Source organism: Callorhinchus milii, unplaced genomic scaffold, assembly GCF_018977255.1.
Source record: "Callorhinchus milii isolate IMCB2004 unplaced genomic scaffold, IMCB_Cmil_1.0 Scaffold5, whole genome shotgun sequence".
Taxonomy (NCBI): domain Eukaryota; kingdom Metazoa; phylum Chordata; class Chondrichthyes; order Chimaeriformes; family Callorhinchidae; genus Callorhinchus; species Callorhinchus milii.
Genome location: NW_024704746.1, coordinates 38,484,812 through 38,500,428, shown reverse-complemented (window position 1 = coordinate 38,500,428; position 15,617 = coordinate 38,484,812). Strand labels below are relative to the sequence as shown.

At 50.3% G+C, this 15,617-nt stretch overlaps 1 long non-coding RNA gene across 1 annotated transcript; it reads left to right on the top strand.

The window, feature by feature from the left end:
• Positions 1-10,736: 10,736 nt before the first annotated feature.
• On the top strand, positions 10,737-14,259 carry LOC121849234. The gene is made up of 3 exons (XR_006085165.1): positions 10,737-10,760; positions 12,389-12,511; positions 14,033-14,259. It is a non-coding gene; the product is annotated as an uncharacterized LOC121849234 (long non-coding RNA).
• The last annotated feature ends 1,358 nt before the right edge of the window (positions 14,260-15,617 follow it).

Sequence of the window (15,617 nt, the reverse complement as noted above, 5' to 3'; positions counted from 1 at the left end):
GGGGAACCATTTGTGCACTCCAGAAATAGAAACTCTGAGTACAGTAGCTGAACCTGGAAATATTAAAACAGCAACAGGTTTCAGTGAGCGTCAGATTCCTGACTAACAAAGAAAAATAAGTCTTCAGAGTCTTTCATTAAAAGTCATATGACTTTTAACAGTAATCTGGTTGCATTCTAAGAAGTACGTGACTTTGCGCCTGTTGAAACAAAGAATGGGAAGGGAGTTTAATGCTTTGAAGACTTCATTAAGGTATTGCTGGTAGACATGAAACCTGTTAACAGAACTGCCGCTCATTTTTTCAATATTGATCTAGCAGAATACTTAAAACATTGCATGCATCATCAATGGCATTTACACATATTGAAGTAGTTGTGTCAGTTTGGCTCAGTGGTTGCGCTCTCGCCTCTGAGTCAGAAGGTTGTGGGTTCAATTCCCATGTTGGAACTCGAACTCACATAGTCAAAACTGACTTTCCAATGCAGTCCTGGGGCAGGGGTGGGGAGGTTGTTGTGTTGTGGGAGGTGCAGTCCTTCAGATGTAACGTTATACTGAGGTCCTGCCTGCCGAGATGTTCAAGTGCTCCGGGATGCTGCCCCTGGTGAAGGGCACTGCATAAATGCAAGTTGTTGTTGTAAAGATCCCATGACACTATTTGAGTTTCTCTCGGGGTCCTGGCTAACCAATCCGCCAAATAAAATTGGGCACAGGTTTGATGGTTGTTTGTGGGACATTGCTGTGCGCAATTGTGCTTTGAGGGGTGCTTCTGATGTGATAAGAAGCTACACCAAATGCAAAGAGCGTTATTAATAGCATAACATAACCAAGAGGAAAATGTGCATTAAACCCGTGGTAAGTTTCCCGTGAAGCTGTTTCCACACAATGCGTGCAATGTCAAAACACTGAAAGAACAAGCATGAACATTGATTAGGCATCGCTTGCACCTTGTAAAACGATGCCGTTTCGTTCGTGTTTTAAACAAATACGATTTAGCAGAACATGCCACATGCAGATCATATCCAACTCTTGAATTTGCTTGAGCAGCTGATGGCAGGAGAATGGTGCCATTGAGTGAAGAACAATCAGGATGTGTGAGTGGCTGCACAGTTGCTGCCTGTCCCGAGAGAGACACAGTTAAATAGACACGGGAGCTGTGCTAATAAATCCAGGAGTCTCTAATGAGAGCAGCCCTTACTCTAAAAGGTACGCTTCATAAGAACAGAGACAAGCAGCCAATTCCCAGCACTGCCACCTCCACACGTGCCCAAGCCAGGATTAAAGTGCTTAGTGAGGGCCGGAGAGAAGAATGGCTTATTAATGGCAGAGACAAGTATCTTGTGGAACGGTCGCGCACAAGTCCACGTTTACTGGTGACAGAAAAGTGCTATTAAAGACCTGAATCCGAACGGCATCTGTTCAGTCCTCAAGAAACCAGAATTAATAAGCGGAGGTTTTAAAACAATGCACACAACGCGTTTTGCACGCGTTAAAATAAAAGACACGTGGAGGATTTGATTCCATGACTTTCCTGCAAGTCGTCGAGATTTGTTTTCCTTAAACAGCCCAATATTGGGGGTGCAGGGGGGGCAGGGGGGGGGCAGGGGGCTGGCAGGGGCTGGGGGGGGAGGGGCTGGGGGGGGGCAGGGGGCTGGGGGGGGCAGGGGGCTGGGGGGGGGGGGGCTGGGGGCTGGGGGCTGGGGGGGGCAGGGGGCTGGGGGTGCAGGGGGGCTGGGGCTGGGGGGGCAGGGGGCTGGGGGGGCAGGGGCTGGGGGGGGCAGGGGCTGGGGGGGGCTGGGGGCTGGGGGGGGCAGGGCTGGGGGGGGCAGGGGGGGGGGGGGCTGGGGGGGCTGGGGGGGGCTGGGGCTGGGGGGGGCGGGAGGGGCTGGGGGCTGGGGGGGTGAGGGGGGGCAGGGGCTGGGGGGGGGCTGGGAGGGGGGGGCTGGGGGGCTGGGGAGGGGCTGGGGGCTGGGGGGCTGGGAGGGGCTGGGGGGGGCTGGGGGGTGCAGGGGGGGGGGGCGGGGGGCTGGGGGGGGCAGGGGCTGGGGGGGCTGGGGGGCAGGGGGCAGGGGGGGAGGGGGCTGGGGGGCAGGGGGCTGGGGGGGGGGGCTGTGGTGATGGTAATAGTGATGGTTAAGGCCCCGCACAAACAACTTCAATTATCCTTCAGCTGTTTGCAGGAAATCCGCCTCCAGAGCAGCGCCTCCACACACACACACACACCCCCAGTGTCCGGGGGTCCCCAGTGTCCGGGGGTCCCAGTGTCCGGGGGTCCCCCCAGTGTCCGGGGGTCCCCCCCAGTGTCCGGGGATCCCCCCCAGTGTCCGGCAGTGGCGCTGCTCTCTCTGTGTTACCTATTGGGGTTCTCGCTACGGAAAGGATCACAACAGCATCTCTCCCACACATGGCGCTGCACCGAGTGCAGGAGGCGGGGGGGGGAGGCGCACCAGGCAATCCGCCCCGAAACGCCCCGCCATCCCTGCCAGTCAAAGAGTGCAGGGGGCGGGGAGGAGGGGCACCAGGCAATCCGCGCCGCCTCGCCGCGCCCTCCCTGCCAGTCACCGAGTGCAGGAGGCGGGTGGGTGGGACCAGGCAATCCGACACGCCCCGCCACGCCCTCCCTGCCAGTCACCCCACCCTTGGGCCGGTCCCTGCAAGGGCCGGTCCCTGCAAGGGCCGGTCCCTGCAAGGGCCGGTCCCTGCAAGGGCCGGTCCCTGCAAGGGCCGGTCCCTGCAAGGGCCGGTCCCTGCAAGGGCCGGTCCCTGCAAGGGCCGGTCCCTGCAAGGGCCGGTCCCTGCAAGGGCCGGTCCCTGCAAGGGCCGGTCCCTGCAAGGGCCGGTCCCTGCAAGGGCCGGTCCCTGCAAGGGCCGGTCCCTGCAAGGGCCGGTCCCTGCAAGGGCCGGTCCCTGCAAGGGCCGGTCCCTGCAAGGGCCGGTCCCTGCAAGGGCCGGTCCCTGCAAGGGCCGGTCCCTGCAAGGGCCGGTCCCTGCAAGGGCCGGTCCCTGCAAGGGCCGGTCCCTGCAAGGGCCGGTCCCTGCAAGGGCCGGTCCCTGCAAGGGCCGGTCCCTGCAAGGGCCGGTCCCTGCAAGGGCCGGTCCCTGCAAGGGCCGGTCCCTGCAAGGGCCGGTCCCTGCAAGGGCCGGTCCCTGCAAGGGCCGGTCCCTGCAAGGGCCGGTCCCTGCAAGGGCCGGTCCCTGCAAGGGCCGGTCCCTGCAAGGGCCGGTCCCTGCAAGGGCCGGTCCCTGCAAGGGCCGGTCCCTGCAAGGGCCGGTCCCTGCAAGGGCCGGTCCCTGCAAGGGCCGGTCCCTGCAAGGGCCGGTCCCTGCAAGGGCCGGTCCCTGCAAGGGCCGGTCCCTGCAAGGGCCGGTCCCTGCAAGGGCCGGTCCCTGCAAGGGCCGGTCCCTGCAAGGGCCGGTCCCTGCAAGGGCCGGTCCCTGCAAGGGCCGGTCCCTGCAAGGGCCGGTCCCTGCAAGGGCCGGTCCCTGCAAGGGCCGGTCCCTGCAAGGGCCGGTCCCTGCAAGGGCCGGTCCCTGCAAGGGCCGGTCCCTGCAAGGGCCGGTCCCTGCAAGGGCCGGTCCCTGCAAGGGCCGGTCCCTGCAAGGGCCGGTCCCTGCAAGGGCCGGTCCCTGCAAGGGCCGGTCCCTGCAAGGGCCGGTCCCTGCAAGGGCCGGTCCCTGCAAGGGCCGGTCCCTGCAAGGGCCGGTCCCTGCAAGGGCCGGTCCCTGCAAGGGCCGGTCCCTGCAAGGGCCGGTCCCTGCAAGGGCCGGTCCCTGCAAGGGCCGGTCCCTGCAAGGGCCGGTCCCTGCAAGGGCCGGTCCCTGCAAGGGCCGGTCCCTGCAAGGGCCGGTCCCTGCAAGGGCCGGTCCCTGCAAGGGCCGGTCCCTGCAAGGGCCGGTCCCTGCAAGGGCCGGTCCCTGCAAGGGCCGGTCCCTGCAAGGGCCGGTCCCTGCAAGGGCCGGTCCCTGCAAGGGCCGGTCCCTGCAAGGGCCGGTCCCTGCAAGGGCCGGTCCCTGCAAGGGCCGGTCCCTGCAAGGGCCGGTCCCTGCAAGGGCCGGTCCCTGCAAGGGCCGGTCCCTGCAAGGGCCGGTCCCTGCAAGGGCCGGTCCCTGCAAGGGCCGGTCCCTGCAAGGGCCGGTCCCTGCAAGGGCCGGTCCCTGCAAGGGCCGGTCCCTGCAAGGGCCGGTCCCTGCAAGGGCCGGTCCCTGCAAGGGCCGGTCCCTGCAAGGGCCGGTCCCTGCAAGGGCCGGTCCCTGCAAGGGCCGGTCCCTGCAAGGGCCGGTCCCTGCAAGGGCCGGTCCCTGCAAGGGCCGGTCCCTGCAAGGGCCGGTCCCTGCAAGGGCCGGTCCCTGCAAGGGCCGGTCCCTGCAAGGGCCGGTCCCTGCAAGGGCCGGTCCCTGCAAGGGCCGGTCCCTGCAAGGGCCGGTCCCTGCAAGGGCCGGTCCCTGCAAGGGCCGGTCCCTGCAAGGGCCGGTCCCTGCAAGGGCCGGTCCCTGCAAGGGCCGGTCCCTGCAAGGGCCGGTCCCTGCAAGGGCCGGTCCCTGCAAGGGCCGGTCCCTGCAAGGGCCGGTCCCTGCAAGGGCCGGTCCCTGCAAGGGCCGGTCCCTGCAAGGGCCGGTCCCTGCAAGGGCCGGTCCCTGCAAGGGCCGGTCCCTGCAAGGGCCGGTCCCTGCAAGGGCCGGTCCCTGCAAGGGCCGGTCCCTGCAAGGGCCGGTCCCTGCAAGGGCCGGTCCCTGCAAGGGCCGGTCCCTGCAAGGGCCGGTCCCTGCAAGGGCCGGTCCCTGCAAGGGCCGGTCCCTGCAAGGGCCGGTCCCTGCAAGGGCCGGTCCCTGCAAGGGCCGGTCCCTGCAAGGGCCGGTCCCTGCAAGGGCCGGTCCCTGCAAGGGCCGGTCCCTGCAAGGGCCGGTCCCTGCAAGGGCCGGTCCCTGCAAGGGCCGGTCCCTGCAAGGGCCGGTCCCTGCAAGGGCCGGTCCCTGCAAGGGCCGGTCCCTGCAAGGGCCGGTCCCTGCAAGGGCCGGTCCCTGCAAGGGCCGGTCCCTGCAAGGGCCGGTCCCTGCAAGGGCCGGTCCCTGCAAGGGCCGGTCCCTGCAAGGGCCGGTCCCTGCAAGGGCCGGTCCCTGCAAGGGCCGGTCCCTGCAAGGGCCGGTCCCTGCAAGGGCCGGTCCCTGCAAGGGCCGGTCCCTGCAAGGGCCGGTCCCTGCAAGGGCCGGTCCCTGCAAGGGCCGGTCCCTGCAAGGGCCGGTCCCTGCAAGGGCCGGTCCCTGCAAGGGCCGGTCCCTGCAAGGGCCGGTCCCTGCAAGGGCCGGTCCCTGCAAGGGCCGGTCCCTGCAAGGGCCGGTCCCTGCAAGGGCCGGTCCCTGCAAGGGCCGGTCCCTGCAAGGGCCGGTCCCTGCAAGGGCCGGTCCCTGCAAGGGCCGGTCCCTGCAAGGGCCGGTCCCTGCAAGGGCCGGTCCCTGCAAGGGCCGGTCCCTGCAAGGGCCGGTCCCTGCAAGGGCCGGTCCCTGCAAGGGCCGGTCCCTGCAAGGGCCGGTCCCTGCAAGGGCCGGTCCCTGCAAGGGCCGGTCCCTGCAAGGGCCGGTCCCTGCAAGGGCCGGTCCCTGCAAGGGCCGGTCCCTGCAAGGGCCGGTCCCTGCAAGGGCCGGTCCCTGCAAGGGCCGGTCCCTGCAAGGGCCGGTCCCTGCAAGGGCCGGTCCCTGCAAGGGCCGGTCCCTGCAAGGGCCGGTCCCTGCAAGGGCCGGTCCCTGCAAGGGCCGGTCCCTGCAAGGGCCGGTCCCTGCAAGGGCCGGTCCCTGCAAGGGCCGGTCCCTGCAAGGGCCGGTCCCTGCAAGGGCCGGTCCCTGCAAGGGCCGGTCCCTGCAAGGGCCGGTCCCTGCAAGGGCCGGTCCCTGCAAGGGCCGGTCCCTGCAAGGGCCGGTCCCTGCAAGGGCCGGTCCCTGCAAGGGCCGGTCCCTGCAAGGGCCGGTCCCTGCAAGGGCCGGTCCCTGCAAGGGCCGGTCCCTGCAAGGGCCGGTCCCTGCAAGGGCCGGTCCCTGCAAGGGCCGGTCCCTGCAAGGGCCGGTCCCTGCAAGGGCCGGTCCCTGCAAGGGCCGGTCCCTGCAAGGGCCGGTCCCTGCAAGGGCCGGTCCCTGCAAGGGCCGGTCCCTGCAAGGGCCGGTCCCTGCAAGGGCCGGTCCCTGCAAGGGCCGGTCCCTGCAAGGGCCGGTCCCTGCAAGGGCCGGTCCCTGCAAGGGCCGGTCCCTGCAAGGGCCGGTCCCTGCAAGGGCCGGTCCCTGCAAGGGCCGGTCCCTGCAAGGGCCGGTCCCTGCAAGGGCCGGTCCCTGCAAGGGCCGGTCCCTGCAAGGGCCGGTCCCTGCAAGGGCCGGTCCCTGCAAGGGCCGGTCCCTGCAAGGGCCGGTCCCTGCAAGGGCCGGTCCCTGCAAGGGCCGGTCCCTGCAAGGGCCGGTCCCTGCAAGGGCCGGTCCCTGCAAGGGCCGGTCCCTGCAAGGGCCGGTCCCTGCAAGGGCCGGTCCCTGCAAGGGCCGGTCCCTGCAAGGGCCGGTCCCTGCAAGGGCCGGTCCCTGCAAGGGCCGGTCCCTGCAAGGGCCGGTCCCTGCAAGGGCCGGTCCCTGCAAGGGCCGGTCCCTGCAAGGGCCGGTCCCTGCAAGGGCCGGTCCCTGCAAGGGCCGGTCCCTGCAAGGGCCGGTCCCTGCAAGGGCCGGTCCCTGCAAGGGCCGGTCCCTGCAAGGGCCGGTCCCTGCAAGGGCCGGTCCCTGCAAGGGCCGGTGGGGATCTGTTTTATGCTGGTAGTTAAAAACAGTAATGGTTGCTATGCCATTACAATAACAGTGAAACCGTTGCTATTTTCAGCCAACAGCATAAGATGAACTATTTATCCAAACAGCATTAATCCAAATTGATTAGCTAACTTGACCGGCAAGATCTTTCAGCATGATTTTTTTGATGATTCAATTACCCTTAAGAATTATTCACATATCTCTTTAGAATTGATTCCTAATTTGATTACATAAATGCAAACCCTGTGTGTGTAAATATGTATATAGATATGTGTGTGTATATATATATATTACTTCATATTATCATCGCTCAGGAAACACTTACCTGCTTCATGTCCCTGCCCTGTTTTATGTCTCCCACCCTATCCACCCCAGCGTCACTGGCCGAGCTTTCAGACATTTCTGCCCCTGCTCTCTGGAACTCCATCCCAGAGTCCCTCCGACTTGCACGCTCCCTCCCTGCCATGTACAAATCCTAAAGACTGACCTCTTTGACGAAACTTTCCGTCATTTTCCCCCTCTCCCATCAGCTCCTACTTCATAGTTCGGATGCCTTGCCTGCAGTTGAGGCCCTCCCGACAAGAAAGGTGCTACATAAATGTATATTGTACAGTAAATTTCAATATGCTTGATTAATAAAGTTATGTTAATTTACATACGATGTCACCAGTATTGGCCTGAGGACAACAAGCCAGTGTCTGTATTTGGAAATATTGTAATCAGTAAGATAACAGAGGACATTCAGGCAGATTGGACTACACGAGAACTAAAAATTGAAAAGGTAAATATATATGTTACTGGAGTTCTGTACTAATTTGTGACACATTTTGTACAAGGGAGTACGGTTTTCATTATGTAATCCTATTTGTTGTTTAAAGGGTCACTCTATCACTTATTAATGGTCTAAGATTTATTTTTAAAAAAAGAAATCTGCAGCAAAACAAGTCATTCTGCCCAATTATATATTACGTGAACTGAATCATTGGACCTTTTTATACTATAAATAGGTTTTAGTAGCATTGCAAGACATAGTCATGAGATCATTTATTTACCATGAATCACATAACACTTTGAAATTTTTCAGGAACCAATGCTCTGCAAGTAATGTACTCTTTACATAATACTATACATGACCTGACAGATAGATCACATATGCACTTTCTCAGAACTGAATCTTTACCATGTGACAAACCATTCCCAGCCTGGCTTATCCAACCTTACGTATCAGAGTTGGTAGCAGGTTAGAACTTTTTAAACTATGTGCAGACGTGTTGCAATAGACTGTATTTAATACCCAGTAAAAATACAACCTCAGCAGAAATATTTGCTTCCATCTATGTAAGGAATTGTGCATGTCTGTAGGTTTCAAATAAATCAGAAAGTAATAAATCTAGGCTACTGCTATCCCCAGCAGGTGTTTTATGAGGTAGAGGTTATGGTTCCTGGGAAGAATCTATGAACTAGTTGTCACCAGAATGAACTGACCTCTCATCACTTGGGTCACTATCGACCCCTGATCAAATACCCATCTCTTGGTTTCCTAGTCCTTTGCTGGCATCAGCAATAACCATTATGAAAAAATGTAAGCCGATCCCCAAGAAAAGTGGAGTGTGGCGTTCGTTTCCTACCACTTGCCAACATATTGAATGGTAAACATCCCATACCCATTTAAAAGAACCGTCATTGATTGCCTACCCAATGGAAATAGATACAACCAAATGGAACTTGATTCAAACAACACTAACAGAGATAATATTCGGGTATAATGTTGAGGGAAACAATCCTAAAATGTGTCATATGCTTTATTTCGGTCCATTTTTCCTGGGCATAATTTCTATTTCTGTAACTGCAAAATGCATTCGGTATCACACTGTTGAACATCCCAGAATAGTTTTGTATGTTGAATTTTGAATCAACTGGACTGAAATATACAGTGATTTCATGTTATATTTTGGAAAATGTAATTGCTTCAACAAAGATTGAAACAAAATAAGTTGTAGGAAAATGTATTGAATACTTTAGATGAACTTGCTCTGTTCCGCTTGAATCATCTGAAGTTATATATTCCTATAAGTGTCATTGTGTGGTGCTGATTCAGCAGTAATCACAAACTAAATCATCAACAAACAGAAGCTGAAAATATGATTGATAATTTACTGGTATCTCCATTCCTCTTTTGTGCTATTGTTAAAAATTATATATTTTTTATTAGCTTTATCCATAATACAAACATGCAAATGGACTAACTCTGTGATCTCATTGGATTTAACTTCCAAATGGCCTTCTTCTATGTTGTAAAGTTCTGTTCTGTTTACAACATGAAATGATCAAAAAACACAGGGGCATTTTAAAAATGCATTCTGAATAAAACTTTGTGCGCAACATTTTTCAAACAGATAAAATTACTTTTACCATTCTCAGCAAAAACTGAATCCTTCGTAATTGCCAGATATAGTTGACACAGCATATTCTTACTGGTATTTTGAGTTCTTGTATTGACACCTTCTTTATTGTTTTAATACAATACCTGTTTTGGACAGGATGGTGATTATATGATGGTGAGGCATTTCAACTTTTCTTCTTGGCCTGAACATGGAGTTCCTGAGTGCAGCACAACTTTGATTCATTTTGTGAAACTAATTCGAGCATCCAGGGCCAATGATAGCACACCTATTGTTGCACATTGCAGGTAAAAATATGTACAGGAGATTAATTTGTTTCTTGTGGCAATTTTATATACATGTTTATACAATTTCATGCAATTTTATACACATGGTATAAAACTGGAAAGCTATACTGAATTTGAAAATGTTTATTAATAATAGTACAAAGTAAGGAAACTTATTAATTCCTTGGGTTGCTATATTGACTATTTCTGTAACACATTTACAAATAATAAGTAAAAAAAATTCTTTATGTTATGCACTAAATAAAATCAAATGCAAATGTGCTCAATGCATTTTGACATAAATTGTTTTTTTGTTGGCCAAAGATTGCAAAAGTGCAATTCCTTTACAAATGGAATAGAATGCTTCATTGACATCTGTAGGCTAGGTTCTCAACAACTTAATAAACAAATGCAACTTATCACATATTATATTCACACTAATGTATATACCAAGTATTTTTCAACACTAATCACCAACTTCTAAACTAATATCATGTTGGACATGTTAAAATTTCAATGATCCTTTAATGATGAGAAATTTATTTTTAAAAACATCATTACAAAGATGAAATGACCTGCAGAATAATCCTTGAATTTACAAGGATAATCCTAATAATCCTTGAAGTTACAATCAGGAATAGAAAATACGCCTGAAAACTCAATGTGGAGTCCTGTAGCTCAGTGGTTAGAGCACTCGCTTTGCAAGCGAGAGACCTGAGTTCAATTCCAGGCAGAGGACGAAACCTTGGGCAAGTTTCCTTACTCCACACAGAGCCTAATAATAATCCCTCCAAAAACCCAAAACAATAACAAATTGGTCATTTTCAATCTATGACTGTTTGTGGGACATTGCTGTGCGCAATTGGCTGTCGCGTTCGGCCACAAATACACAGTCAATTCACTTTACAGTATGTTCTGTGAAGCGCTTTGGGACGTCCTCCCGATGTGAAAAGCGTGATATCAAATGCAAGGATTATTATTATTATTATTTATTGGACAAATATGTTATTAGAGCTTTAAGTACAAGACCCAATAGGAGGAACTGGTTGCATTTAATTTTATTTCAAGCATACAGTGAAAAAAATATTATTGCACTATTTGTAAGGAGTTTCAGAAATATCTAGTCCATATAGCCCTCAAAATATTAGCCACACATGATTTGTGTTTGTTCCTTTAACCCTCAGTGCTGGAGTAGGGCAGGACTGGAGTCTTTATTGCACCTTGATCACCTTATACAGCATGTGAACCACCACGACTTTGTGGACATTTTTGGATTAGTGGCAGACTTACGAAATTGAAACGAATGTGCATGGTGCAGAACTTGGTAAGAAAATAAGAAAACATCTACTTTGGCAACTAGATATTCACAAGTATGCACCAGATTATCTTGATTCCTATCCACCACCTATTTGTATGTCAAAATATCCATAGTTTGAAACCCATACCCTGAGTTTACAACGTTACAGGGATTCCAGACATTTGAAAGTACAATAATAACAACAACTTGCAATTATATAACGCCCCTCATGCAGGGCAGGGCCCCAGAATAAAACTCATATAAGAGTAAAACTCACATGAAACTTAATATGACTTATGCGAAGTCTGAGTTGCAGGCAACCTGCATAAATCTTTTAAAATCCAATTTATTAAATATTCTACACTGCGCATGTGTAATTCATTTCATCTTGTAAGTGAGCATGCGGTACTTTGTCAACACAGCCGGTAATTGCGCATGCAATGATGGGTAACACTACGTGTTTCCCACAGTTCGATGTGTCTTGATTCATCGCCGCATGCGCACTTACCGGCAAACATTAGAATCGCAATGAATTACGAGAAATGCCGTTCTTCGGCGCATGCATCAAACTGATCAAGACTACGTCTTCCATGGTTCAATGCAGCCAGATGGTAAGTGCGATTGCATCAACTGGTCAGGATGCTGTTTCCCGCTATTCAATGCAGCCAGTAAGTGTGGGAGTAATGGAGGATAGGGGGCTCTGTTACGAGTCAAGAGATGATTAATACAGCGAGTGCAAAGAAATCAAAGTGGTTTTGATAAGAAACTGAATGGGATTCAGGCTACATATATGACTAAGGTATTTTTATAAAGATAAGGCTTTATCTTTATCGGCTCCAAAACACCTGATTGTTCAGCGCCCTGGGACGTCTTTCCAACGTGAAAGGTGATGTACAAGTGTAAGTTGTTGTTGTTATACAGATTTTACCTATACCAACAAATGTACCTACCCTCAGTGAACAACCCCCCCACTCAGTTTCTTCCCACCCCACACACACAATTCAGGTGCTCAGCCAACTGTGTGAAGTGCTCCCTGATGTGAAAGGCACTAAATAAATATAAATTGTATTGTATTTTCCCTCAAGACATGGTACGGACAAATGTATTAGTCACTTGACAACTTGGGAGACCGTATTTATCTACAATAACAACAATTGTGTTTCTGATTTTCATAAATATATGAATTGGGTTGGGAGTCTTTGAGTTACAAATCCTCAATATAATACAGCCTTGTGTGATTAAATACAAATGATGTTTCCCAGCAGCTGACCCATGTTAGACCCAGTTCAGAAACCTTGAATCATCCTTCTCTCAAACACTCAGCTGCCTTTCAGTGTGACATCTGACAGCAACAACACACTTCCACAGTCAAGATATAGTGTGCGGGTTATTTGGTTACTGACAGTGATACCTCGTATTACCTTCTGATTAGGAAAATAAATGAAACACTCATCCAATAATGTTGCACAAATGTACATGTTTTAAAAGTGGAATCCTAGTTATTTATCATAGTTAGGAACATTTATCTTAAGTCATATTGTTATAATTTGCCGCACTAATGCGGAAATTAAAACCTTTTTTAAAACTATTTTTGCTGCAATTTGGGTTTTGTCTAATTTGTAACATTTCTCGTTTTGCTATTACATTGAATGCAGGGGCAGTACATGTTTTTACACCAATGTGCTGTGGATCTCCTGAACAATAAAGGCAACAGTCGTTCACTGTGGTTTGTAAATTATTCTGCTTTGCAAAAATGGACTCCCTGGATGCAATGGAAGGTAATAAAGAAAATTGGTGAAACTGAATGCATAACACAAAACCTTGTACTACAGAAGAACCGTATTATATAACAGTCATTTAGATTCAATATCTCAGAAGTCAGATTATTATGTAGTGTAGAAAAATGACTAATTTCTGGGTCATTAGGTCACTACTGATATCACTTCCTCCATGTAGCACATGCAACCTTTATACAAGAAGTACCGATGTAACTTCCTTGGTGAAGTGATGTCCACAGCAACCTGCTACAAATACACATAAAATGCAAGTGCAGGCTGCAGGTAGTGACATTGGTGGCACTTCCTACACACAGCATGCATACGCAGTGCATGGAAAGTGACATCAACGAAGCTTCCTGTATGTAGCAACTCGAGAAGTTCAAAGTTGGCCTTGTTTTAATGCAGGAAACTAGCTAATCAGACCCAGAAGTTGGATGTTCTGCGCTTTAGATGTTCTAATGAGCTGCCCTGTATTTCCATATAACTCATAAAGTAGCTAAATATATTGCAATATGTTTTTAATGTTATGCACGGACGAACACAATTGTAGAATGTGAGAGCCGCGTACTAATTTAGTTGTATCCTCAGCAAATACCTTTCTGTCATATTACCAGTCCCATAGCCTCACATATGGGTACTTTTTGACTTGGCGATCAATGATCAACTTTCTGTTGTTCTGTTTATAACACTGCCAGTGGCCAGATGTGCTCTGGAAATATATCAATGGTAAAGAAGAGTACTGTACCTTTATATATATAAAGTGTTTCTGATAGCATGTGTGAACAGTGTGTGAGAAGTGACATGTGCAATCCCATTCACTGAGCAGAATTCAAATCACTGTCATTCACACCAGAAAGAAAAGCTCGTAGTGCAAGTCCAACTATCCTACTGTTGGCCCAGTCACAGAATGGAATTGATAGGAACCTTGGAGGCACCTTCACAGCTGCAGGAGAGGGCAGAATTGGGGACCTAACTGGAGTAATAAAGGGTTTAAAAGAAATACAATAAAAATGAGTGTTTCTTTTATTTGTTTTCAGTAATTAGTTTCTCAAAACATTTAAAATAGCTTCTCAAATTATCCTTTTAATGCGGGTGCATTTCTATTACATAACTCATAATACACAAAGCAGAAAGGGATAATGTTATAATGTTATGATCTGTATTTTTCTCTTAGGTAATAGTCTGCATTTCATGTAACTATCAGTGACCCCTCTTAAGCTATTTAGTTCAGTAATAGGTAACATGTATTTTATAGTGCAGATAAGATCAATTTAATATCCTTTCTCTATCAAAATCTGCAGTGAACTTTTAGGAGCACCAATTCTATTTCAACTACTGCTCCTGAAGATAGGAGGTTGTTCGAGAATCAAATGGATGGCACCAATCAAAGTCATTATTGCTGTTTGTGAAACAGGAGGCTTGGGAAATACTGCAACATAAGCTTCCACTGTGTACTTCTGTAGTTATAGAATATGTTGATGGATGTTGGTAACATTGACCTTTCTCCGAATTTTCTTATAGGTGATGTGGAATTGGAGTGGGAAGAAACAACCATGTGATTCTCGAGCACTGATGAATTAGAAGGTTTCTGTGAAATGATTTCAGAAAATGAACATGGAAGCTTCTATGAAAAAGGGCCAAAATTCACCTATAAATAGACTTTTTCCTCAAATTACCAGACTGAGCAATTTCTTTATCACCACTGTGTCTGAATGAATTACTACCAAAATTACACTTTTGTGTTTGGATTGAACAGATTCTAATTTACATAAGTCTATTATTGTTTGCATACATTCTGAGTGTCCATTTTCATTACTGAATGTTGATGGCTTATTTTTACTCTTTTATACTTAGTTTTTTTTAACCTAAGTGAGCCAAACATGATGTAAAGTTTAATTTTTTTCATGGCACTTTGTTGCTTTTTGATGAGTAAATTTGAGTTTGCAGTTGGATTTGTAAATGTCCATTTGCGTTTAGTTTTGAATTAAATATTACTTTTTTTGAGTTGTCCATATTATTCCAGCCAACATTTTGTTAATTCTTCTGTATTATTTTCAATTCTGACCTAATATTCTCCATTAAAAGTTTGGCTCTTAGTGTTTGTAGCTGAATTCAGTGTACATTGCCAGAACAGTTTGTGATCCTGAACAGCTGAACACTCACCCCTCTGACACACAGAATTTAATCTCCCACTAGAATTCAGACAGTAGCTCTTCAGGGACGCTGCTCTTTACAATCACTACTATATACCAGATTAAGCAAAGCTACATGGTCTGCCCTCCACTTGTTTTTATCAGGTTGCCGTTCCATTCTTTACTTCTAAGTGATCTTATTACAGTGCTGAAGATTACAGATTACAGATTTCTGCAGATTACCATTGACAATCTTGACCAGTGACATGACCAGGCACATAATCTGCCAAATTCATACAATTGTAAATTTCATCAGTTTTACATTTACCTAAGTGTAAATGTTTGAAGTGTTTTACCCAAGCCCCAGTAGACCATTGGCATAAAATTGCATCCCCTTTAAAGGACATAAATAAAAGCAGTAGAAAGTAACAATTTTGAAAGAATCAAGCGATGTTCTTAAAATATACCATTGAATATATTATCTGTTATGTTTAAAACTCTGATTTAATACTTTATTTGCTATGTTAATCTGTTATTTGTTAATCCTTTATCAATATAATTTTATGCACTGTATAACACAATACCTATTGATACACAATAGAATCTACATACAATATAATTGTGGATAATTTTATACACAATATTCTCCTTGGTGGGAGGTAAGCGGGATCTCCTTGGAGCTGAACTGGACTCCAAAGTGAAATACTTGGCAACGCAGTGTCAGGATCAAGCCCACCCTCTCTAGCAGCCACGGTAGTCCAGGACCTGAGCCAGGTGGGTCCGCAGAGCTCCATGACACTCCTGATGACAGCACAGCCTGGCTCATCAGCAGGACTTGGAAGGGCAGATCAATCACAGGGGACTGTTCCCACTCAGCTCCATTAACCCCGTAAGCCAAAGCCCGAACTCTGGAACGCTCTCCCTCAATCCCTCTGCCTTGCCCCCCTTCCTCCCCACTTTCAAATCCTGCCTAA